We start from the raw sequence: 26,272 nt of genomic DNA, 5'->3' as shown, positions 1-26,272 counted from the left end.
ACAAATGATTACCATCAAAACTTTTACAGTAAATGCTTAAAAAAAATAAAGTGAATTAATTTAAATGTCAGTGTCAACATATTGTCAGGTTATGTTCTTAAGAATTTTATTTTACTTTTTCCCCTTCAAATGTCAGTCTTGAAATAAATTTGGTGGAAAATATTAAATTATGTGCCCAAATCTTCATTACAAGATAAACCTCTGGTGAGGAGTGCACTGAACTTCTTTACCAAATAAACATGTATTTGAGACCATTGTCTTCCTCTGATATTGGCATTTGATACGTACAGGTGGGCACTATAAATCTGCCCAGATTGAAAACCTTTTGGGCATAAGTATTTGCATGGCTGGATTGTAAATATGTGTTGGAGATGAGCCAAATGTCTTAAATTTCTCTAAAAAGAAGGAGAAAATAACAGGATATAAGCAGCCTGCAAAACAGCAGTGCCTTTTTAGTCATCTTAATATCTATTAGTTTTCATAAGGACAAATATGTCTCTTTCAGCATATTGAAGTGAAATGGGCAAATCCATGCCACCCACAGCTGCATCCACTGACATGGGGGCTGGATTTTAGATGTAAGGACTAGATGTTACTATTATCCAGAGTAGTATCAGTAGTATTATAATTGCTGTTATTATATTGCATTTATATCAAATATCACTGATCTGTGACTGCCAGTTCCCCATGGATGTAGAGTTCCTTGATCATTTGTGATTAATGCATGAGACAGAAAAGATCTAGTTTATAATGTTCTCTTGGCTCTGTTTACCTTAATTACAAGATTTTTTTTGGCTTGCTTCTTTACAAATTACTAAATTGCTGTTGCTTCTATATATTCATGTCACAACTAATAAACTTTGGTGTTACCATTCCTACATTTAATAGAGTTTTCACAGTAAATTAATATACTTTTGTGCTACTAAGATTATTGAATTCAGAGTCCAAATTCTGCTGTGAACTTTAATGAGCTTAGCAGGCAGGATCCTGCAGGGGAAGCTGGCAAAGCACTGTGCAGAGCCCTGTGTTTGTTTGACTCTGGCAAGTCACTTCTCCATCTCTCACCCAACATCTGCCCGTCTTGTGTAGTCAGCTAGCAAATTCTTCGCCTGTCATGGCCAGTGCCAGCAGTGCAGTGTTGTAGCTGGCAATTATTGGAAGATTGAATCAGGGCTTAGAACAGTGTTAAGACTTTGCTATAAAAACAGACAGTTTAACAATGATTAAGGAGTATGTGGGGGAAGGAGGCAATGCTAGATGTTCTCTTTCTTATTAAAATTCTGCTCCCCCTCAGTCTGAATGGGTCAGTGGTCAATATCACTAGATGGTTAGAGATGAAGTTTCCCTTTCAGGGGTCTGCCCTGACAGCAGGTATGAACCCAGCAGGTCCCTTCACCTACATGCTTTGGGTTCACATTGTTGCCTTAAACTTGCATGGAACATCCTCTCAAAGTTAGACAGACATACAGTGTCCAGTCAGACTCTGTAAGCCATCTTTGTTTCACCATTTTTGCTCCACTGAAGTGTTCATCATAGATGTAACTATTTTTGTCTTTAAATGATACAGTTTCAGTGTATGCATCTGTATTGCAGACTGACAGGGAGACTGAGAAAGAGGCAAGAGGTTTTACTCTGTGTACATAAATGCTCTAAACACCTCAGTACAGTTTCTATGCTGCTGAACAATGTATTATTTAAGCTGTGATAATGATCACTGTCAGTTACCCAAATCCAATATAAACTCATTTTCTGTTCTTTTTTTTTTTTTTTTTTTCCTTTTTTCCCCTCTCTTCTCTTTTTAGCACCCCTGGCATAGAAGATATATTAGAAGTGAAATATTAACAGGAATCTTGTGCCAGAGAAGCTCAACTCAAGAGAGTGTGCTGGGTAATCCAATTTTAATTTCCCCAGTTTCTAATGTGCCATATGATACTAGGTCAATCAGCAACATTCAACCCAGTAGTCTGCTTTGCATTAACAAGGAAATTTAAACTGCCCTTTAATCTTAAAATAATAAATAATTTGCCTATTTAATTGAAAAGTGGCAAGTTTGTCAGTATGCAGTGGACAAATATGACTGATTTGTAAATCCCCAGTGAAATACCCTTCTCCCACCAGTTTTAGGGATGTTGTTGATGTGGTAAAAAGCTCCAGTTTTTTATCTTAATGTGGTCTCTAGTTAAGTCTTATTTTAGGTATGCCCAAGTTTATTGTGGTTTTTATCATCCAGATAGGATGTTTGCTATATCACAATGTGCTTAGACCACCCAATAACAAATTGGATCATGACAGTACTGGTGTAGGACTGAAGTCTACATTTCTGTGAAAAATTCAGTTATACTAAACTATGATTGGCTGAACTAAACCTGGAGACTACTTTGAATCTACAAAAATAATACTGATGTTCTGCACCTCATAAATATTTCCATTCAGGTGATGGAAACTGAAAAGCACATATAACAAATGTATATCATAACTAGAAATTATTGATTCCCAGTTGATACAATTTAAACAGAACACCAGCTTTGGTGATGGTGGATCAGTGAGATATTTGTCACTGGGGACTGGACAGGCAAACTAACATGGAGGTCCGTCATCTAATTCTTGAAAACCTCATTCTTTCTCTCCCATCTTCCTAACTGAAGCATTTGCATCTTTTCTTCCTTTTGGCTGTAAGCCAACTCTGCTCTGCAAAATGGAGTGGTCTATTATAATGTGTCCTAGAAGTGACAGGGACCTTCAGAAATAATCAGAACAATGATATAGGAAAGAATGGCAGTGGAAAATTGCACTTACTGTAGTGTTGTACAGATGTCACCCAGAAGACAATCTGCATATCCTTTTACTACTGGGTTTGTCTGGGATGAAGTTACAGAGTTAACTTCCTTCATAGCAGCCTGTATGGTGCTGTGCTTTGCATTTGTGGTTAAAACAGTGTGGATAATGCAACAGTGTTTTGGCTATTGCTGAACAGTTAGTTCTTGCAGTGTCAAGGTTTTCTCTCTTCCCCCACCCTCCCAAGAAAGAAGGTTATGAGTGGGCAATAGGTTAGGAGGGAATGTATCCAGGAGAGCTGACCAAAACCAACCAAAGAGTTATTCATAGAATCATAGAATGGTTTGGGTTGGAAGGGACTTTAAAAGACATCTAGTTCCAGCCCCCCTGCCATGGGCAGGGACACCTTCCACTAGACCAGGTTGCTCACAGCCCCGTCCAACCTGGCCTTGAACACTGCCAGGGAGGGCGCAGACACAGCTTCTCTGGGCAACCTGTGCCAGTGTCTCACCACCCTCACAGTAAAGAATTTCTTCCTTACACCTAATCTAAATCTACTCTCTTTCAGTTTAAAACTGTTATCTCTCATTTTATCACTACGCTTCCTGATAAAGAGTCCCTCCCCATCTTTCCTGTAGCCCCCTTTAAAGTACTGTCAGGCCACTCTAAGGTCTCCCAGAAACCTTCTCTTCTCCAGGCTGAACACCCCCAACTCTCTCAGCCTGTCCTCACAGGGGAGGTGCTCCAGTCCCTGATCATCTTCGTGGCCTCCTCTGGACCTGCTCAAGCAGGTCCATGTCCTTCTGATGTTGGTGCCCCCAGAGCTGAACACAGTACTGCAAGTGGGGTCTCATGAGAGCTGAGCAGAGGGGAATAATCCCCTCCCTCAACCTGCTGGCCACGTTTGTTTTGATGCAGCCCAAGCTACAGCTGGCTTTCTGGGCTGTGAGCGCACATTGCTGGCTCATAGTAAGTTTTCCACCCACTAATACTCCCAAGTCCTTCTCCTCAGGGCTGCTCTCGATCCACTGATCACCCAGCCTGTATTTGTGCTTGAGATTGCCCTGACACATGTACAGGACCTTGCACTTGGCCTTATTGAATCAGGAGGTTATTCCATACCATATGGCATCATACTCAGCAATAAAACTCAGGGAAAGGAGGAGGAAGTGGGAATTTCAGACTTATGGCATTTGTCTTTCCAAGCAGCTGTTATGCATGCTGAGACCCTTTTTAGGAAATGGCTGGACATATGACAGCTGATGGGAAGTAGTGAATTAATTCCTATTTTTGCTTTGTTCGCACACACAGCTTTTCTTTTTCTTATTAAACTGTCATTATCTCAACCCACAAGTCCATTTGTCTTCCTTCAAATTTTCCCCCCTTGTTCGCTTAGAGAGAGGAGTGAGGAAAAGGCAGGGTCCGTATTTGGCTGCTGACTGGGGACAGCCCGCCACAAATGGTCTTATAGAATAGAAAAGATATGGTTGCTATTGCTCTAGAGAATACATTGGGCAAGAGCAAAGAACCTCTATATTCTCTTTTACCTAACACACACCTTATATCATGTTTCCAATATTAATCTTGTTTCCAAACATAGTGGGTTGGGTTAGGACCCAATTTAAGACAACTGCATTTAGAGATCTACTCTTAATGTCCACTGGGTTCTTACTGTAATCAGTGGTGATCTATGGGCCCTGTTCAATCACCTAAACATGGGCATCTGAGATGCAGTGGTCTTGCCTGATCTCTAACCGCTGCCCAGAAGAGTCTGGGTATCTCATACGTCCTATGTTGTATCTACCAGCCCCATATGCCTATGCTATCTCAAATGTCTACATACCTATCTGAGAGTGTCTGAATATTGCCACTACCCAACATAAGTAGAGGGGGAGATCATATTAGCTCATCCTGAAGTAGATTGGTGATCAGCTAAATTGCACTCTAGGGTCCATTGACTGTGCTGACCAGATGAGCTATGCAAATGGATAGATAGGTATCTGGTGGCACCTGAGACACTCAAAGTTACCCAAGACTATTCAAAAACCTATGACATAGAACTTCTAGGAGCTACGTGAACCTTGAGAGTGGCAGCCGGAGAAAAAGCAGCATGCACTAGGTGTCTTGTGCCATTAGAGGTGACATTCAAGCAACTGAGTTGAGACTCTTAAATCTTGACCGATTGCAATGGAATCTTAGATATCAAAAGCAGAGGTAAACATCTATTTGTAGACACTTATAACAAGGAGTCTTAAACTGAATCTCACCTGGTAAAGGCAGAATAAAGGTGCCCAGGATGGATAGGTGGCCAGTGACATTTCATGTGCAATTCTGCTCAATTTGCAGTTGCTGTTCCAAGTGAGCACTGCCATCCCACAGGTTCTGTGTAATGGCTGCTAGTCCTATGAAGATGTCTCAGCTATCTGTGGGTGTTGCAAATAACACTTGACACCTCTGAATAGGCAACTGACTCAAGACTCAAGATTCATTCAAACAGCCTATCAAACAAAAAAGGAAATTCCAATACTTTGATGGGTTATGAAATGCTGTGCTTAGAATCTGCATAAATGCAAATAATAGACTAAAATGTCATTTGCCTATACCTAAAATGTCATTTGCTTATACCTAAAATGAAGACATCATATAATCATCAATAATGGAAGGAAAATGCCTGTTGTCCAAAACCTGAAATCTATAAGTAATGCAAAAAGAGCCCTGGTATAATTTAATGAGATGAAAGATTGTCTTTATTAAAGACAAAACAAAACAAAAAAACAAAACCAAAAGAACTCCATCAAAAAACCCCCAAACCTACTGTGAACTTCATAAAACAAGAAACAAACAGATCCCATGAAGGGGATAAACTATGTGTGATGAAGGGATATTAATTTGATGATATGAGAAAAGAGATCAGCAGGTCCATGGCTGAATCTCTGAACTCTTCAGCTAAGAAGACTTCAGAGTACAGGTTTGGCTTTCAAGAGCTTAACTAAATTTCATTACAACATATAATGTTAGTGGTATAGCTGGATTCCACTGAAACTTTTTTAACAAAGCTTTCTCCATAGAAATTTTCACTATGACCCACCAGGGCTTTATGCAGTACAAATGGATATTAAGTTCTTTTTTCAGAGCAGGGTACACTGATCAGCTGCATGTCCCCAGGTGCATTTCCTCCTTGCACTATTGAAAAATTGGTTACATCTTCACATTTACTTTTACATGACACATAGGTGTTGTGCTTTTTTACGTGTTTTGTTCACTGTGTAAACATAACCATTATGCCTTTACTAAATGCATAGTCACCACTTTATTTTCCCTGGAACATATGTAATAGTTTCTGCAGTTGATGATCCTCAGATGTTTGTTACATCCTCTCAGCTAACACATGGAAATGGTCATGTGAACCCTCCAAATCAAGTGCAAACGGAAACAGACTTATGGAAAGCAACTTGAATTGTTCCAGTTTAAACCACCTGTGCAAAAGGGAGAATGGATCTGCTTTGCTCTAAAAAGGAATAGGAACCACATATTCAGCTGCTATGTCTTGGAGAGCACAGTAATGAAGAGATGAACAGTGCTAGCAAACTGTTGTAGTTGCTGTAGGAGTCTGTATGTGACTACATCTTAGACTCTCTGTTAACAATTTATATATTTCCTGAAATAACTTGATTTTTTTTTAAATGATTGCACATGATAACTGGAAAAGATAAAAAACACAGACTCTGGCAATCTATAATATCAAAAAATCTTAATAAAAAGTGAAGGTGCAGATCTTCAGAGGGTAGGCTGGTAAATTTAATCAATATCCTTGTACTTACACTACTCTATATCAGTTGATGATCTGATGGAGTCTATAATCTTTCACCAGTGGTAGACAAAAATGGTGCTAAATATAACAAAAAATACAGTTATGTGTAAAGAAAATTTAAAAAGACTGTTGCAATTGTAACTGTAATTATTGCCTTGTGTTCTCCTTTGCAAATCCATCTGCTGTTTCTTCTCTTATAGCCCAATGGGAAATCTTGCTGGGTAGGGCTTATATTTCTACCTGTGAGCATATTTGTAACCATATTTCGAGACAAAGTAAAATGATATAGTGATCAATCACCAGAACTCCTAGCTAGTATTAATACCACTATTATAGATTGTTACTAATTAAGAGGGAAGACTAATCATTAGAATAAGCCACAGAAGCCAACAAAAAGAGCACAAAGAGAAAAATCTAGATAAACTTGGAATCTACTTGTACTTTTCAAACAGAATAAGAAACCAGCCAGAAAATAGAGGCCAGTAGTGACTAAGAGTGAGAAGGTTCATTTCTACCTTGCAACTGAGATGTCAGGTCTCAGTCCAAGGTGCTTTAAAAATAGCTGTGATGATAAACTATTAAAGCCTGTGTCTGAAAAAGAAAAACTCACAGAAGCTTAAGAAGCTGATATCAATACACAGCAGATTCTCAGAAAGCTGAATCATTAGGAAATACTGAGAAAGCTCCCTGTTTTAAAAGACAGTTATGGGAAGAATGTGTGTTTGTACAATGGAGCTTGGCCTCAGAAAGATGCACCTAACTGAGCTGAAGGCAGGAATAAAGCATGAGAAGCAAGGTGTTCCTCACATGAGCACATTGAAATGAAGGCTGATAGCACATAACAATGGTGTTTGTTTATCATTTGTTCTCTTAACCTTGGAAATTCAGTAAAGAATGGAAGTTGTGACGTATTAGACCCACAGTTTGCCACTATCCTGCTTGAAAAGACAGCATCAGTTGATAGCTATTTATCCAAAATTTTTCCTGTATTTCTTTCCAGGCAGAAAGTTCATTACCATGACACTGAATCTCTTTATTTATTCAAATACTGCTTACAATGCAGTCAAAGTTAACTTCTTCACTTTGTGACCACATGAACACTGTAACAGCCGCATCTTCAAGGAGATCCAGGTCCCATAACCTGCTCTCTGTCTGACTTCGCAATTGACACTCTTCAGCTGTCCGAAAAAAATGCTCTTTCATTTTCTTAAACTGATTTGGCAAACAAAGACAGTGTGTGTGAACTTTAGCACCTTGAATTTGAAGGGGGTTGTTTTCTTCTCATACTCCGTACTCTGCAAAAGTGCAAGACTTGCCCTGAACAATGGCAGAGTGACAGTTGAAAAAGAGAACCAAGCTGACATCGTATGCTTTTCTTTGTACAGTCACAGCCTCTGTCTCTCAGAACCAGGAGGCTCAGTGTTGTGGCTGTTATTTTTTTGGCCAAAGAGTTGCTTCTGACTCGGGCTCCCAGGGCATATTTGGTAGTGCTTCTTAGAAAGCATGAGCGAATGGAACAGTAGTCACTTCAGCACTGTGGTATGGAGAAGTGAGACTAGAGAGTTGGAGAGAGCCAATCACATTGTAGATGTGACCCTGCTTTGAAAAGTAAAGGCAAAACCAAGATCTACTTCCTAAAATTGTTTCTTGTGAGTTTTAGGTCTTTAGGCATAGGGACTGTCTTCTATGCTACATGCTTGGTTACTACTCAGGATGGTGCAGCATTCATGTTTGATTAGAGCAGCACTTCAGGAGAATAAAAACCAAATTAATGCACCAGCTCTCACTTTCAAAATGTATCCAGATGCAGAGTTTCAGGAAGGAGGAGGTTGAATTTCCTTACATGATGCCAAAGAGGGAAACCAACATCTGAGTTCCTGTATGGATATACCAACCCACTGGATATCACACCTTAGCACCCAGGTAGCATGCAGGTTTGCATGTAGAATCATTGCCATCAAGATATGAAATGCGAAGAGCTAATTGCATCTAAAAGGATCAGCTTCCCTTGCTTGGAGATGTCACTCTTCACTTGAGAGTGAAGATGATTGATTTAGGGTAGGCACATAATGTATACATGGCTAGAGTCAAATGAAATGAGTCACAGCCCAAGTACTTAGAAGTAGAACAATTTTACTTGCTGAGATCATGTCATTTAGTATCCATAAAAGACCACAACAGAGCATCTCAACAAACAATTTTTCAGACACTTGTATAATGATGTTACTTCTTAATTTTGTTCCATCTGTATGGTTTTGTGGGGACTATCTTTCTAATCTATCAGCATTTATAAAATGCTACAGCTCTAAGTCCTGAGCAACTTAATTTCCTACAGTATATCTAAACAGAAGTGAAAATTGCTCTTTTTGTATAAACACACATGCAGGCATTATCATGTTATCAGAAAGAGCTCAAAGAAATTATCAGGAAAGAGTTTTGAAAGCAAGGTAGAGAACATTAGTATATAGCTCACAAACACTTAAGGATTGAAAAGAATCTCTGTCTTAATTGCTTGGAAATAAATTTCCAATTAATTAAGAAAAAAAGAAGATGAGCCAGATAAGGATTCTCAATTTATAATCCTGAAAACTGAAATTAAATCTCAGTCATTAAACTCATGTAATGTCTCTGCACCTAATTATGATTTCCCTAGAATTCCTCTTAAATTTATATCTCACATTATCTGAACTTAATGGCCCTCTTATAATTGGAGAAGATGTAAACTTAGCCTTAGCTCCATGCATTGGACAAATCCTCAGTGAAGAAACTACTACTCCATGTGCAATGTGAGTGCTAAAGCAAAACTGTGTTGAATAGAGAGGGGGAGTCTGTCAACACCTGGAAGACCACTAAAAGTACAGGTGTATGTCCATTCTTACTTCCTTTCAGATTAGTATTATTAATGATTTCTACTAATATCCTAAGAACTAAAAAAGAAAAAAAGAACTTTTGGCTAAAATTGTTTTATTATTAAAAGGATATCAGTTTCTCTCTGGAACAAGAGTCTGGTCTTGATACTTTTCTCTAACCTTCCCTGGCTAGTTAATGTAAGTAAGTATATCGTTACTGAAAATCGACCTAGAAGGAACCTCATGTAGGCAGCACACTGGAGCCTGAAGTTCTGAGGTGTACCAAGCTCATGTGCACAAGTGTTAAATCTTTATCACCTGACCTGAAGAGCTTTTGGATAACCTGAGTTCCTGGTTTATAGGAGGAAGCAAACCAGCTGCTAAAGGCAGCACATAGCAGTGATGTCATCTCCCATCTGCAAAATACACTTGGAACGCTATTTCTTCCCCAGATCCTCAACTTACCTGGTAGGCATTTCATGGATGGCAGTCCCACTAATATTTCATTTCATTCTTAAACTAATTCTTAAAAATGTATGGCTAACATCCTTCTGAATATATCTGCTTAAAAATGGACATTCCATGGCAAACCTGGGAAACTTGTGTTAGGGATGTAGTAGTCTATTAAAAATTACCTCTGTGAATTAGGTAACTTCAGGCCCATGTTAATGCCTTTTGTATATGTGCAGGTGGGTGTTAGGGCTCCATGAAAAGGGAGAGGCACAAGGGATGGAGAGGAAAAACTGCAATATCTAAAAGCAACAAAAAATGCAAATGTGGAATCATGAAGGCTTTTGTTTAGCTATTGAGAGATTCTAGCAGTATTTGTGCTCCCAACAAGACAGCTGCCTGTAGGATAAATGAACCTTGAGAGACAGCTGTTTCAGGTGAGAAGAAAAATGGCAACAAGATAACCACAATGAGAAAATGTGCACCACAGAAATTACAGGAAAGTAGAACCCAAGCTAAGATTTTCAAAGGAGCAAAGTAAAGCAAGAGCCTAGTTCCCGTTTTGTTCTGATGGTGGTTTATAGTCCCTGTGGTGGGACGTGAAGATCCTTAAAAAAGAAGTGAAGTAAGAGTTAAAAGATTCCCACCTTGTTATGATCTCCACAAGAGCCAGTGAAAATGTAATTTATATACCAATAGGAACAACCCCAGGAAGACCTCAGTCAAGATGAAAGGGCAGGAATCAGTGTCTCCAGGGCACTTTACTGACCCATCACTGCTGGTGAAGGTATCAGACTTCAAATCCTAATGCCATTTGCTTTGAGTTCAGCTGTTTGGAACATGGTTGAATGCGTCATATAATTCACTCCAGACAGATCCCATCCCAGGTCTCATAACCCTTCTTTTCCAGCTGTGAGAATATTCAGTATGCCCTGGTATATCTGGTATCAGGCTAGAGCAAGAAAACTAGAAAAATCCAAAAGAAAGCATACCACTACTCCCTTTTCTTTCTGAGAATGAAAGAGGAGGCACATGGCAAATGTCCATCATGCAAAATATATTGATGGAATAAACCACAGTGGACCATTTTGTTAATGGTGGTAAGGCCACATGGAGTTAGGAAATGAGAACAGTTTGTCCTTTTCATATTTCTGAGACTAAAAGTCATTGCTACTTGTCCATTTCACCTGGCTGCTGATAGAGCTAAAGAAAGAATTGGTATTAGTGGCATACTACAGGTGAGTAGCATAGAAATGGAAAGCAGTTTCTGTCTCAACTCAGTAAGAGGATGCCAAACCATTTGAATAATTCATTCTGGATCCTGGCTATGCTTCTCAGGTGAGGAGCAGTATTTTATGCTGGACAACAGCAGTTGTTGCAAAAGGATTTGGGAGGCCTCTAATAAAATCTTTTATCTGTTGACAGAAGAATTTAATTAACCAGTATCCTTAACATGGTTTAGACAATTCCATGCCCTTGCCTACATCCGGACACAGTTGTGTCTGCACTACTACTTCTACATTTACTACTTAGAAAGGCTTAAAGTTGGCCTTTCTGTGAGTTCCCCATGGGTATTCTCACAAGTAGCAAATTTGACACTGTACTTTTTTCAACTACAGCCAATAAATCCAGGATAGGTTTCTTCAGTGTTCGGTGGATTGTAATATGTTTGATGGAAGATGGGAAATTATATCCCTCTGGCTGAGGCATGTGTTTGGAGTGACATTAGTCGCTCATGATTTTCTTGCACAAATCGGGAAGGAGATAGGTGAGACTCACAAATTTGAGATGGAGAACTTTGTAAGATGTCAAGAGCTTCTCAGTACATTAGTGGACAGAGCTTAAAGAAACACAGTGATGGGTGGTTTAAGACTGTCTGAAAAGGCTTTTCAGATGTGTGTGATCCATTCAACAGAGCAGGATCCTTCCGTAGTGCTCAATTCAATAAGCTGAAGATGTCATTTAGGTTCATTATAGACTTAAAAGATTTAACTGCATCATAATCTTTCTTTGCAGCTGTCAGAGTCTATCCATGCCTTTTTCATGAACATCATGATCAGGGAAGAAAATAGGGTGAGAGGATATATTGAAAGCAAATGCTGCTGTGCAGTGTTAAATACTCACCAGAATCTTCATTCCTACCCAGAACTAAACCACAGTGTCCCAGTTAGAGCATTTGTCCTGCTCCAAGCAGATTTTGGAATTTGTTGACATTCATTCATTTTCATAGTCAGAGGCATCTTTTGTGTTTTGTGAGCAGAAGAGTTTTATCAGATACCTGGCCTGAGTCTGCAACTTTCTGTAAATCTAGGGAGTGTAGAGGGACTGCGCTCCTAATAAAGGTGCTATAGTTAAACTCCCAACATTAGACAGAATGAATTAGGGTCACAGTGAATTTGATAGACTTCACGGCACAACTTTCTTTTGGCTCTCATTGCCTGCCAGAAAGGCTTGCTGATGAAAATAGAGGTCAGAGCTTCACAGACTGGTATCAGTGAAGATCAGTTCTTCTTCTTTCAAACACATGTCTTTAAATGCAAACAGATTCTTTGAATGTCTTAAGATCAGCTTAGCTACTGTACATGTAACCACAGGTACAGTGAACTGTATTTCTCATCCTTTTTTCTCATTTTTTAAAATTCCTGTAGCATAGCAGAATATTTATCCTAAAGCAGTTGTAAGCTGTTTACTTCTAGATGTGGATTTCTGCAGTTTCTGGCTGCATTTTGATTTGGAATCCATTTCTAATTACATGCTTGCTGAGGAATTTCTTGATGAGTAATTTCTTTCTGTTTTGTTCAATATAACACTGCATATTTACATATTGTGAAACAGAATATAGCTGTCTGTGGTTTTCTATAACTACACTCAAGAAAAAACCCTCAGCAAAAAAATCTATCATTTCCTGCCTTTTTTTTTGCTGGTGGGGCCCAGACTTCTGCTTTTGTGACTGGGAAACCTAAAGCATTGAATTTGTGGTATTGTGACCTAGTTGGACAGGGAGAATGGAAAAGGGTAGATCTGAGCACATTGTGCAGAACGTGGAAGTCAGCTGCAATACAAAATATTCCATTTCTGTTGCACAGTGCAAATCTCTCAACCAAGTTCACTGACTGACTGCTTGCACTACTAAAGGTATCCATTGACACAAATTAGCGTCTTGTACACAGAGACTGACTCACGTGGTGAAGGAAGCCTGCTGAAATGCCAAAAAAATCCACAAGTCCCACCATAAAAGCACTATAACATATAACAGAGGTCAGAGCTTTGTCTTTTTAACACCCTTGTGATTTATAGACCAACTTGATATCAGTACCTACTTTAAAAACAAAAACTGTTTTCTCCTTAACTTACCTCCTCCCGCCCCACAAAGGATACAGTAGTTTCAGCAAGGAAAGCTATGTTCCCTTTACCTTTCCAAATCATCTCGAGGGAGCAATCTCATTTCCAGGCTATGTGTGAACAATGGCAGAGAAGCAGTTAACTCAGAAGGGCCTGAAGTCTGCCTGCAATAACCAGTTGAATCCTTAAATCTGTACCAATAAACATGCTACATACAGGGGAAGGGGAGGCTGTGTTTTAAGTGCCTTTTTTTTTTTTTTTTTTTTTTTTGCAGTGACAGCATGTTTGTGACTCATGGATTTTGTTTGGTAGAATTGCTTTCATAATTTAACCTTGCCAAAAGTGGCTGCTCCTCTTCGCAGTTTTTCATTATAAAAAATCCTCTGTGTCACCCCTAGATAGTCTCAAGCCAATAAAAAGAAACTCATTATTACATTTTTTTTTGTTGAATGGAAGAAAAAATACCAAATGTGCTATAATAATAATGGCAATAATAAAAGATACTGATGATACTTAGAGACTGACTGCATAAGCCTGTTGACTGCACTATTTTGTTTGGGGGATTTTCATACCCCTTCTTGATGACACTGTTGGAGCGCAATGTATTCTGCCTTCCAAATGGCACATTGCTTTTAACTTTTGTGTACAATATAGGCTAATAACATCTCACAGCTTTTCAATTGGAAGCTGTTCTTTGATAAACTGACAGTGATATGAGCACTACTGCAAGATATTATTTTTGGAACAATGGAGAGAGAGTTGGAAATTGTATGATTAGTGACAAATTTTCAGCGACAATCACTGTATATTGCCAGTGCTGAAATCAATAGGAGAATTCTAGAAATAGTGCTCTACTCCATGTGTGAAAAGAATATGACCCATCATTAACATAATACCTTCAGGCAAATAAGTGGTGATTTAGGGCACTTAACAAAAGTTCATTTGTCTCTTAGGCTTTTGTAAATGGGGACAGGAATTGTAATTACAAGAGTGGGGAATTCTTTTGAGCACATGAGAGATTTGAGGTTGAAATTGCTTGTTGGAGTACTTTATACTGTACTGTTGCACTTAAGATGTACTTTGAAGTTACATCAAGGTCATCCAGAGTGTGCAGATAAGCAGTATTTGTCATGTCCTAATATTAAAAAATGAATCACAGAAATATGCCATTACTTAGAACAGATGTTTTAATGTTACCATTATAAACTTAAAGAATTAGAGCCACCAAAATTAATAAATGTCAATAAAGAATGCCATTGAGACTGTGAACCTCAGCATAAAAATGAAACACAAATAAATGCTCTCATATTATATTAACAGCTTTCTAGCCATTCTCTCACACTGTTAATCAGTGTGGGCCAGTTAACATCTTTTCCTTCTACTACAAATGAAGTCAAGTATCCAAAAAAGAGGAGTGAAAGCTCCAAACATTTTGACATATCAGTTCTTTCTAGGTGGCTTCCTTGCTTCAAAATATTTAATGCAGGGTCTCAAGAGGTGCTCAGCAAACAAGAGAAGCAAAAAAAAATTGGCAGACATGCATATACCAATTGAAAAAGAAGACTGTGTTCTTTTCTCCTTTTTTTTTTTTTTTTCTTTTTGACATTATGTTTCTATGAGAAGAACTATCAGCCTTTCTGAACTCTGCAGGGAAAGTAAGATCTTTAGCCTGACAAGAAAAGATAGATTTGTGAACAACCAATAAACTCAATTTAGGACATTCTGGTGTCATATACATCAAGTACTTCACATCTTCTAACAAAAGGCAAGGTTCCAGGTCAATATTTTGACTAGATAAATCTCTTCATGTTCCTTCTACCAGTCTCTAAAGAGGGAACATCCTGTCAGCCAGGTGTCTCCATGTATCTGGGATCTCTTCCAATATCACTCTATTTCACAAATGCTTTTAAATTCTGCTGTGTGGTTCTCACGCACTACAGATATCCTGTCAATACTTCTGAATGAGTTTCTCTGTCTCCGCTCCTCCATTTCATTCCCATAAATTGCATCTCATATTATCCTGTTTTTCTCCTACAAGAGGCTGCATAGAAAGTGTATCAAGCCATTAGGTGATTTTCCAAGGTACATTAATCATCTTACCAGGGTGTAAGAATGGACTCACAACTGCCAGTATTCAAAGCTGAGTGGTGTGCTTGGAGGTGTCCCAGTGCTCTTGAGGAAGGTCAAATAACATACAATGATGTAAATGAGAATGCTTTTCACTAAACAATTCCCGACAATGTTCCATGAAATGAATGCAGAAAATGCATTGGATCTAAAGATGATTTTTTAAATCAGAATGTCAGATGGATACATAGCAATCTCTCCAGCAAATACAAGTGAAGTCACTTTAGATTTATCCTTCAAACACTAGCATTTATAATAAATTGAATTGAAATCAAGTTCAGGTAGGAGTTTAGGCTCTTTTCAGATTCAGGAAAAGAAAGCTCAACCAGTTTGCATTAAATTCACAGTATGAAACTTCTGGCAATCGCAGTGGTGGGACATTTAAAATTTGTAGACAAATTCTTAGATTCTGAAACTGAAGCCATGTTCCTCCTCTGGGATTTGAACTGCCCCAGCCTAACATCAGCAGACAGCACCCCCCCGGCGTGGCATATCTGCAGATGACTTGTTTCACTCTCAGTGTTAAACCCCAGTGGTTGTTAAGCAGTCAAGCAGGCATGCAGCATGCACTTGGGTGCACAAACACCAGCTGCATCAAGGTACTATTCAGCACTGTGAGAATGATCTTCCTCAGGAAGCTTCCTTGGAGTGGGATGCAGGTAGGAACCCAAAGCCACCTCTTTCATCATTCCCTCTCTGGGTGGAAAAAGACTTCAGGTTGTCTGTGTCACTGTGTGCACAGAAATTTTCCATTGTCTATGGTTAAAATAAGATGGGATTTAATTATGAGTGTCTGTCTGAAGGCATGAGACCTGACAGCTCTGTACATGGGAAGGCAAATTTATCCCTAACCCTGGCCTGTCTCTGAAGTCCTTCTCCTCTGTTCAGAATTTTCTCTAATATAGGATCCAGTGCAAGTTCTGCACAAAGAAACAGCCGTTCACTTCTTTGCTTTCAGGCATATTACAACTTTTTTTTTTTTTTTTTTTAAGGTCTCATCCATCAAAACACAGACAATCGTAGACGTGACTATCTTGGCAAGTCTATCTGATCATTACAAAACAGGAGTGGGAGATGATGACAGCTGTGTGTTTCAGAGAGGGGTAGGAATTTTAGCTCTCATTTGATTCTTCACTTTTACTGGCTATTGCAAATGGTAGGAAGATTGCAACATCTTAATTCCCAGAACAATATCAACTCCTTAAAGCTCAAATTTCACAGAATTACCTTTGAATCCAGATATCATTCCCAGTCACTATACGAAGGATATTAATGCTGGGAATAAACTACAGAATGACATCGCTAAATTAATTTTCTCCTCTTCCATCTCCTGTATCTTGTCTGTAGTATAAATGGAAATTAATTTCTTATGGAGGGGGAATGGCTGTGAGAAATATTGAAGCAATTAATTACTGTTGATTTTATTCTTCTTGTCCAAGACATTTTTATTTTCTTAACACTTAATTGAAGCAGAGTTTTTAAGTAATGGGATAGAGAGAAACTGAATTGATATTATGTACAGTTGTATTACACTCCCCTCTTCCTGCACATCATCTGGAATGTTTTTTCACATTTTGAAAAGGAATTTCACAACTCTAAAACTTCTAGACCATAATATGTAAATTCTTGAGAAATAGGTGCTGACTTTACTCAGACACCATTGAAAGACAGAGTATGTTACAAACCCCAAATGCACATTAAAAATGTAATAAATAACGGTTGAAACCTATGATTGACTTTTAAAAATTGTAGTCAATAGACATTAGATCTTCAAAGGGTCCTCATGCACTTTCCTTTATTACCATTGCATATTGAAATTGAAATGCAAGATTTCTATATACCCTTCACAGAGCTGTCAGCACATCCAAATAATCTCACCTTATCTCATTTTCTTTTACAGCTGATTTTTCCTGTTATCATGCGACCATCAGAAGTACAGTGTACATACGCATGCTTGTACTTGTATATGTCTGGATTCTTCATGCTGGAACGAATAGCAACATCTTAGTTCTTACCCAAGCATTATAAAACACTGTCATCAAGCAGCTCTCCACAGCTAGTGCTATTACAACCCTTGGTTTAATAGCTGACTGATCCTTCATGCCTAGTGAAGCAGAAATCTGTAGTCAAACTTGTCCAAACATGGTGATCAGCATAAACTCTAAGCGTCTCACTTCATAGGAGAGCACGGAATTTCTATAAAGGGGCTGTATCCTCTACAGAGAGGATACACAGACCCTTTCTGCCAGTTCTTTTCTCTCAGCAAGAGAGACTCCCAGTTGAGAGCAGTTAATTAATAGCTAACTGCAATCTCTACAGCTGTATATTTTGAGGACAATGAAACCTCGCCCTGGAGAAACCTCTGTGGGAAGTATAACAAGACCAGCCCTCACCTGTATCTAGTACACAGGTTTGAAACCCAGAACTAGACGTATTAACATCTTGTGGTCCTATGTGAATCACTTCTGAGTCCACAGAACTGCCCTGGCACTGGTAGGGTGAGGCTGGCTATGATAATTGCTCAGTGCTGTGAACAACCAAGTTTCTGGGCAACTCATACTTTCTGAGTTGCTTTCCAATCTTTCTCATGCTTGATTTTGCTAGCAGAAGTTTCTTAGCATTTCTGTTGCCAGATACAGGTTGTAGCAAGATGCAGACTACTGCAAAGCATCCTTTGCAAGTAAATTAGTAGAAATACCCATGGTACACAGACAGAAAGCTCAATACGAACTGAGTAAAGACACATTTTCAAAAAGTTTCATTCATCTTTGGACACTCTGTGCAATACGCTCAAGTCCCCAAACTCTGTTTGGAGCTAGCACCACTTATGGGTGACTAACATATGTGAAAAACAGGATTGCAATGATAGGCACCAGAAATCAGAAGTTAGTTTCAAAATGTCTACTCAGTAAGACCAACTTTAAGATCAGATAAGAAGTGCTTGGAACAGTTAAAATGCAAGACTAACAAAAGTGCTTATTGCCATGCTTAATGCAACAGAGAGTTCTGTTTCCAGTGGTGGTGTTTCCCTTTTAGACAAGAATTACTGTCAGAGACATTCCAATCTCACAGACAACATTTAATTAGACATTGAAATTCTGCTGAAGTCAAAGGCATACTGGGTACTTATACAAACAACAAATATATACTGAGTTAATTCTAACAACAATAACAGCATATTTCAATATCGTAAAGGAGCAAAAAGAATAACCAATAAACAGTTAATGAGTTAGACAAAACTTCACTGGATGGTTTATATGCTATGTTTTTTACCTTATCTAAATCATCTATAGAATTTCACACTGCTCATCTAGATATCTTATATTTTATCCACATTTTGTGCAACTCTCATGTTCAGTTTCTGCCTATGTAGTTCCTAGTGCCAGGTTCCCCTTTGAATTTTGGAGATGAAGTTCAAAATTAATTCCAATATAAATTTCAAAGTGTCAGTTAAATTTATATTAGTCATCATCTTTGTTTTGAAGAGTTTTAAGATAAGCTTTTCTCACCAGCTTCACACACCAACATGGTGTGTGAGAAGACCTCAGATTTCTCTTTACTTGCACTGTTGTTAAAATGTCTCTTGTCCTGATCTTGTCATACTTAGAGCTTGATCTCATTGCCTGAAGATAAGGGAGCTACTGCTGCAGTGTCTAAACATCCATATGAGACTGACAGGTCTGACACAGGACCTCTGGGAGACCTGGGTTCTTTTGGAGCATGAGCTGGAAGTCCTTTCAAATGGTGCTTGACTACCCTGTTTGGGCAATCGGATTTCACTCTTCTTTGTGTAAGTAGGGCAGAATAAAAATCTCCCACATGCATGGAAGTTTCAATTCTGAGTTCTTAATTTTGGTTAAACCATGAGGGGCATAGCTTCTGCCTAGGCATTGTTGCTGAGACAAGTCAGTGAAAGCAAGTCACCATCACTATTACTTAGTATTGATGGTCTGATTCATTAAAAATGACCATATTTTTCTGATGAAGGCTCCTTTTCTCTGTACTTGTACTGTGATTTACCAGATATGAAGTTGTACAGGAGCTGAACCATTTATATCAGAACATATAAATGATGTTACTGCTGCAAATATCTCATTAAGCCATGCTTGTATTCTGATGAACAATACTTTTACAAAATTACATACACAAGCCACTCTGTCAGGATCATGGATAATCCTAGGAATATTCGATAACCACAGGCAGGAATTTGCTTTATAAATTGCAAACGTGCCCTTGGGAATTGTAGCTATGCCACACGATGACTCTACTTCAAGAAGGGTCACAAGGCATTTGTGATACTACACACTATCTTGCTTGCCTGTTTAAATTTAAAAGTGAAAGGGCTGAAAAAATAAACCAGGTTCAAAGATATACCTGCACACAGGAACTTTCCTGAAATCCCCCCTCACCCTGACTCCCACCAGAGCTTGCCTATTGTAATTTTTGGAATTTAAATAAAGTAGCAACAACATACCAAATCTATAGATATTGAGGACTTTGTGTTTGCTACAGAAATGCCCGGAAACAGCCTGAATGTTCAGTCCCAAAAAGATGTCCCTACCACTTCAGCAAAAGAGAAAGAGGGTCAGCAGCTCTCAGCAGTTCAAGGCGATGTCACCAACACTGCCTGGCTGTTTGTTTCATGCTGCTGTTACAAAGGTGCATTGGTGCATTCACTCCTTTCTTATTGGCATTTTTTTTTTTTTACTTTCAAAGGAAGCTTTTGTTTAATTTCCTCATTTGGAAGAGGAAGAGCATATGGAAGAGCTGCCTAAAGCACTGGGCAGGAACTTTTGACATTTCTATAAAAACCTAAGTGCAATCAATAGCTAGATACTGAGGTCAGAAAAGTAGATACCGAGAAAGCTCAGTTAGTTACTGTAGTTTACAGAATTAAACCACTTTTTATTTAAATCCACAGACTTATGATAGATGCTAGGGAAAGGCTATAGGGATGGCATTATGTCAAAATAAAAATAAATTGTCAGTATAAACCCAGGGAGACATTGTCACAATATCAGCTTGAAACAAAATGACACCAATGCAAATTTTATAAGAAACAACTTTAAGATGTCAAGACAGTGGTAAATTGATGTCAGTTCAGGTCTGCAGGGAGACTGTTATGATTAAAAAAGAAAAATCTAAACAAACTCAAAAACATTCCCAAAGTGGTAGCTACAAGAGGTTCTAATTTTGTTAGCTGAAGTAGAAGTTAGTTATAGCAACACAAACGTAAAGATATCATGATTATATTGTCAACAAAAAAACCCCAAACCCAACAAAAAAACCCCAAAAGGAAATACTGATACAAATGTTATACACACTTGATAAATGTTAAATTGTATGTACAGATAGACACTGACATTTCCGTAGTTTAGCTTGCTTCTATATTTATACACATAATCTCTGATGCTAGTTCAGTTAACTAATAAGAAATCTGGAAGCTTCTTCATACCTTACAAACCTCCTGCAGCTTTTAAATTATGCAAAATGCAACAGAATTTACGGTGAGTTGAATAGATCAAATAGACAGCAGAAGCAGAGCCTGCCTCTTCCAAAGTCTCTCATTATCAGGCTTTGCTGAATCTCCTTGTCATCGATTCACATGTCTTGTAGTTCAGTATCCCGCTAAATCTGAGCCCAGCCCCACTAGTGACCAAGAAGGTACAGAAACACAAACAGATATATTTTGAAAGTCTTACAGGGTTTTCTAGGAGTGTTTTGAAGCATCATTTTTGAGTGGGGGGATGTTGGGGGCAGTTCTGAGAACACTTAATGCCTGGCGTCTCCTAAAGTCATTTACATTCAGGCAAAAGTGGGTGGAAATTCTGCCATGTGAAAACGACATTTGCAAATGTGTAAATGACTGCACAGCACTTGAAGGAGTCAGCAACCGGGCCCCTGCTCAGTATTGTGATTCTGCCATGTGCAGCATTAACCTTTACCATGTTCTGCTTTTCTTGCATACAATAACAGCAGATCCTTGTCAGCGGGTGGTTACACAAGACAGTACATATGCTTCTAGGCACCCAGTCCCGGATCAGAAATACATGGCATGTAACACTGAACTGATCTATACTCATTCCTCATTCTAAATTGATTTGAAACACTTTAGGGTGTATATTTACCTCTGAAGACTTTTTGGCACAAATCCTGCATTATTTGCCCTGTCTATTTTAAAAGAGAGACTATTATGCAGTTAGGACCAAAGTGGACATGGTTCATGCTGCCTGGAGATCTGATAAACCACAGGTTCTCTATTTGTCACCAGTGTCAGCTTAGTTGAAATTGAGTATGTTCTGCAGTCCACCTTTGGATGTATGTTTAGTTGTACAAACCTAAAGAAATACCAACAACCACAGGCACTAATAATATTTACACCTTTGAAATCATTCATTCCTGAGTTTGTGTTTAGAAGCTGACTGAAAATATCACAGGGCCAGATTTCAACACCTTCCGTACTGGAGCCTATCTGAAGTGAAACCATTGACGTCAGTGGAATGATTCCAGATTTATAGCTGCCAAGTTATGCACATCTCCGTATGTGTCATTTTATGCTAGTTATTTAATGCATTGATTTGCATACCATAAGCAATTTGCATAGAACCAAAATCTGCATAGAACAGCCTGGAGCCACACCAACATGACCCAAGAGGTGAGGTGGGTAAGACATCTGGAAGTTGGTGTGAAGGTGTTAGTGACTGTGTACAGGTGGGAGATGAAGGTCTGTGGCTGATTTGGGTGCTGATGATCAGAATACATCAACACATCTGAGACATACTGTGCCTTTGACCTGGTATCCCTGTGCATAAAAGTTGTGCCTAAAGGTGCCACTGTAGCAACCTCCTACATTCCCTGCCCAGAGCACTGCTTGTGGGAATGGGGAATGTAGGTTGACACTGTAGGGAGAGAGGACGAAGGAAGTAGGAGAGATGCTGGCCACATTTTCTGGTGTCTATGAGAACATCACTTGGTGGCTAACAGTTGCAGTGCCAAGTTAAATTTGCAGCCAGATGAGAGCAGGCTGGTAAATACATGTGTGAAAGATATGAAAAAAACATGGACTTGCTAAGCCCACAGATGTACTCTAGGGTAAATGGAATGAGAATTGAGTTAAGATTGACATGAATCATTGACATAAAGAAAACTCTTATTAGGAAACCCTGGGATCATCAACAAAATCCTAGCTATTCACTGTTCACAGCACACAAATCAGGTCCTGATCCCTTACAAGAGTTGACCACTTTTTCAAAATCACACATCTAGTCTTGAACTACAAGAATTTTACTTGGAAAGATCACCCGGAAATTCAGTTTGTATCATTCATGTTCTTGGTTTTCCAGGACAAAAGTAGTGTTTTCCTACTCAAAAATCTCTCATATATTAATTCCCAATTGGCGCTTTCCATGCATACAGATCTACTCAGCACTCAGCACCAGCTGGGGTCTTTGAAGGGCAGACTGGGGAAAAGTGCAACCCCCCAGGTTGTGTGGCTCCCTGGGTACCTAATGCCTGTTAGTGCCTACTTTTGCAGTGCACAGTGCTTCTGTGCAAATCTAAACTGCCGGATCTTAGCAGCTTGGCTTCTCCAGAGCTTCGTCAGACCCATCAAGGTAGATATCCTTCTTTCTAAATGTCCTCAGTGACTTTGATGCAGGAATAAAGGCTGCAGCCATACTGATTTCAAACCCCAGTTAACGTAGTTGATGCACTGTGAGAAGTGGAAGAGCAGCCCTGGAAGCATGCTTCAACCTTGACAGATTCAACCTCAGCCACCTTCCTCCAAAGTTTTGGTGTTGCTTTCTTTGCTGGTGCCAAGGAGAGTTTTCTTTTCCAGGCATCCTAATGTCAGGACTTAATCAGAATGCAGAGGTGCTGCATGCTTCAAGGGCTTAGGAAAGGTGGGCTGCCTGCAGGACAACCCCCACCAAAAATGAATCCTCACCCAAGGGAGTGATCTTAGTGATACTGTAGGATCCCAGCTCACCTTTCCCCAAAACAAACTATATACTTTGTGTGAAGGAAGAGGTGGTATATGTCCTTAAACACCATCTTTCTTGAGGACAAAGGTGTGTTCCTCACTAATACTAGCTAGCAGAAATTAGTTCACTTGCAGTAAAACCTAGGCAGGTAACAGGTTTTTTTCAGTTTTAACAAAGGTTGAGTGTCAGTTTAGCAAGAAACCTAAGTGGCAGAGATGCAGTCACAACAGTATGGCTGCAAGTCCCCTGCCTCAGGTCAGAGCTGTCTGCCACTGATTTAGTGGGTTGAACTAAATTCAGTAGGCTCCAGATTTGAATTAGACTTGCCAGTCTTTATTAGCAACATTTACTGTCTTCATTTCTTTTTTGGTCTACTTTTAGATAATCTGCATTTGTTTAAAAACCACTATTTTTCTGGCTTATGAGGATATTTATTATTATTCATTATGAATAAACTGAGGATTTTTAGCTTTATAAACAAAAGTGGAGCTCAGCTGTGGCTTTCAGTAACTGCCATTAGTGAATTGCTATGATGACGGACAGATATAAAATGGTCAGCTCTGTTTCTCTCACCGAAATCTAGATCAATTAGTCAGCTTGTTAGTGATAATCATTCCTAAGCAGACAAACAAACCTCAAACAAAGCAGAAATCCCACACACATTTTTTGCATCAAAACCTATATTTAACTCTAAATGGGTGGTTGGCTGCAGTTTCTGCTCTTTCTCTATTGTTCTGCTTCTCTGTGTTTGTCTCCATCTATTGTGTGCTGTCACATTTATTAAAGTTCTCTTCTTATGAAAATATTTTCTAATCACAAAATATATCCTTCTGCTTTATCAAGTTAAACAAAAGCTACTCACAATACTTCAGGTAGCATAATGGCAATGGTTCTCATAAACCTCTCCCTTTTCGTTTTGGTCACAGTTCTGCTCCAGGGCATCTGAAATACCATTTCAATACTTCTAAAGGTAAATAGAGCTCTGTCAATAAACTGAAAATTGCTGACCTTGTCTTGTTCATCAATTTAGGCATGGAAAAAAATTCTGCCTCCTGGGATTAGCAGTGCTTTTTCATCTGAAGTGAAAAATGTTAAGCCTGCCATATTTAATGACAGGCCCGGGAGGGTTAATGAAAGAATATAAGTGGCATTTCACCTTGACTTGCAGCTGCCCTATAACATTGCCTAAGGGTCCAGCTAAGTGTTAGCTCCATCTGAGGAGTACAAGGCAGGAGTAAAGACCTATAGAGAATTCTTACAGGATATCCTCATTTGCCCTGGTTGTTGCCCTGGTTGTCTTTTTTGTGTGTGAAATCTGTAACCAATGAAGTCTCAGAGATTTTGTCATCACTGGTTACAAAAGCTCTGAAAATACTGAAAAACTGGACAAGAAAGAAATGGACAGTGAATGTCTAAATGATCTTCCAGCTTATGCCTGGCCTCTACCAACGTTTCAGATTTTGCTTTCTTTATTGATAGCTTCATTTTTATAAGCTAAACATTGATGATTAGTCTAGACTGCTAATTAGAAGCTATCCTTTTACACAGAGGCTCAGATTAAAAGCTTTTGTGATTTCGTGGACTTTGGTTTCTGTGAATGTCAGTTTGATCCTTTTAGTGTGTTTATGCTAAGTATCAATAGGCTCCTGGGATTCGTAGAAGTGCAGTGCTGAACCTCGCAGACGTGAAGCAACAGCTGGGCTGCCATTTCCGTTTGAAAGTCTTTCTTCTCTCCTCACTAATGGAGGATCAAAAGTCATCCCTTCAATTAAAAACTAAACTCCTGGCTAAAAATAAAGAACGAATCCCATTCCTTGGCATTTTATGCCTAATTAAGGATTTTAGTGGGAAATGTACAGCAGTGCTCACTGATTAATTTATCAAACACAAAAAATCCCTCTTTCCTCTACCAGTCCAATTAGTCAGGCATTTTATATGGCTGGGAGATTGAAACACTGCTACTACATGAAAACCAGAGGCTCTTTGCATTTGAAATTGCATGGTAAAGAGACTGGAAAATTTCTCATCTAATATTGTGCATATTTAGGGTCCGATCCTGTGAATTATTGAAAATCCTTGCTAAAAAATGTATGGCCTACTGAAGGTCCATTCTGGTACGGTATTCAATACTCAACACACAGGAGCATCAGGGAAAATCAGAGGATGTTGAATGCCTTGGAAAATAGAGCATTTACTGAACAAAATGCCCAAAGGGAAGCATAGCTGCTGCTTAGAAGATCTCAAGCACTGTAGAGTATAATTCACATGTAAGCTGCTGCCTTCTTACCTTGTGCTGAGATCTTTCCACATTTCACAAGCTGGGATTGATCTCTCCTTCCACCAGCCACCTGTCAGAAGCAATGTGGAAATATGTTATCAATCATTTGTCATTCCCCTCTAACACAAGAATCATGAATCGTACTCCTGTTTGTCAGCTCATGTCCCTTGACTATACATCAGCAGGGGTTATTATCATCTCACTTTTCCTCTGCTGAGAGCAGACGTGTTAGCTACAGCATCCAGACCATCACCCCTGTTACGTGTCTCCCAGAAATCCATAAAGAAACATAAGTAGTATCTTTTATATGCTCTTTATTTGCTTATTCTCCCTCTCAGGGTGGTGTTTAGCGGAATGCTTTTATTGTGATACATTCTTGTTCTGTTGTTTTTTTTGTCCATTTAGTTCTGATATTTGATGATTTTTTTGTTGTTGTTGCTGGCTTTATTTATTTATTTTGAAGAAATACGTTGTTGAACTTTTGTTATGGAAGGTAAGATTAAGAGAACATGCTGAACAGCTCTGGAGCATGATGATGCTCATTAGACCTAGCCTTGACTGAAGATGCACTGTGAAAATGCAGATTTGATCAGGCCAGCTGGGAGATGCTGTGGCCACACATGCATGCATGGATGGATGGATGGATGGATGGAGTCAT

This window comes from Strix aluco, chromosome 1 (assembly GCF_031877795.1).
Source record: "Strix aluco isolate bStrAlu1 chromosome 1, bStrAlu1.hap1, whole genome shotgun sequence".
NCBI lineage: Eukaryota > Metazoa > Chordata > Aves > Strigiformes > Strigidae > Strix > Strix aluco.
This window is presented reverse-complemented; position numbering follows the sequence as displayed.